Genomic DNA, 1,577 nt, shown 5'->3' with positions numbered 1-1,577 from the left:
AGGATGTGGTGGTTCCCTGTCAGTCCTTCACCTTCATCATCTGGCCTCTGTTTTTCTCAGTTTATTTTTTCACAAGTTTCTTTATAAATGAAAACTACAGTAAGATTTCTTGCTTTACCTTCGCTAGGCCTTCAGACCTTGAGTACCACAAGCTTCTCTAATAGCTCACCCCCCATGAAGGATGTACACAGAGAAACTCCCCACACCCATTTCTGCCTCTCTGCACCTGATCCTACCTTCCCTGCTCTCAGCACATGCAAGAGGTCAGGCTGTTGCATCACCTGCGCTCTGTGTAATCTCTGTATTGACACCTTTGATTGGGGGGCAGCTTGCTGCTAACTGGGCCCTTTGCTTCTGACGCTTACATCACGCTTAGGTAATACAGCAGGCCCCCCAGGACTGGAGTGGGGCCGTCTCAGCACATTAATCACACACTCAGTCTTTCTTCCTCTAAACAGTCACAGTGGGAATCATTCATCTCCTAGTGCATGTTGGCTTCTCATGTTAATCAGTCAGACCTATGAAACTTAGTGTTACAAAACCATTTCTGCAATAAAGTAATCAAAAAAATAAATGTGTGTGTATATATATATATATATAAACCACATAAACCATTGAAAAAACATCCATAGTGTTTGCTGACTTCTAATGTTTCCCAGTCAGATCCTATGAAATGTACCTTAACAATCTTCCTGGTGTTATGAAAGGTATGAAAAACATTAAAACATAACAGCAATAAGACTCATATATGTTTATTTCACATATTTATTTACAATATTGTGTTTAATCAGAAAAGAAGCCAAAGAAATAATCTTGTCCATCTCAAAAAGACAAAGCTACTAAATTACTGAGTTTCACAGTAATGTAAATATCCTTATTTGATCTGTATGTTGTTCGCTATCTCATAATGAGCTAGATGGTTTGTGTTGGTAGGATTACTCTCCCAGCCAGGGCTCTGATGGTATGATTACAGAATTTAGAGACCATTGCTGACACACAAAAACAAATGTGTCCTCTGCATCTAACCCATATGTGACATCACAAGCAGCAGCTAATTCAGTGTCTGGGGAGCAGTGCTTGGGGGCTGTACCTTGCTCAGAGTACCTCAGTGATACAGTGCTGGTCAAGGGTTCAAACCAGCATTCTTACAATTACAAGTGCCTTTCCCTAACCATTAGGCCACCATTGCCCCAGTCATACAGTGGTTTGATTACTCTGCCAGCCAGTCCTGACTGGGATTAAAAATCCGCCCTGGACATTGGGGTCGCCCACGACAAACTTTGCCAGCCCACATACCCATTGGGCCATTGGGAAAATACCCAGTATGCCAGACGGCCTGTCCAGCTCTGCTCACAGTCGTGGGCTCAGGTTCCGAACCCAGTGAGCTGCACTCTGCACTCGGCTAACTGGCATCTCTGTATTGCCTGCAGTGCATGACTGTGTATGTGCCCTGTAATGAATTCACATCCCGCCCAGACTGTACCCCAGCCTTGTGCATGCGCTGCCTGGGTTAGGCTCCAGGCCCCCAGTGACCCTGACCAGGAGTGTGGATGATAGATGAATGATTGTTTGGCTCC

The sequence above is a fragment of the Paramormyrops kingsleyae genome, chromosome 19, assembly GCF_048594095.1.
Source record: "Paramormyrops kingsleyae isolate MSU_618 chromosome 19, PKINGS_0.4, whole genome shotgun sequence".
In the NCBI taxonomy this organism is placed as follows: Eukaryota; Metazoa; Chordata; class Actinopteri; order Osteoglossiformes; family Mormyridae; genus Paramormyrops; species Paramormyrops kingsleyae.
This window is presented reverse-complemented; position numbering follows the sequence as displayed.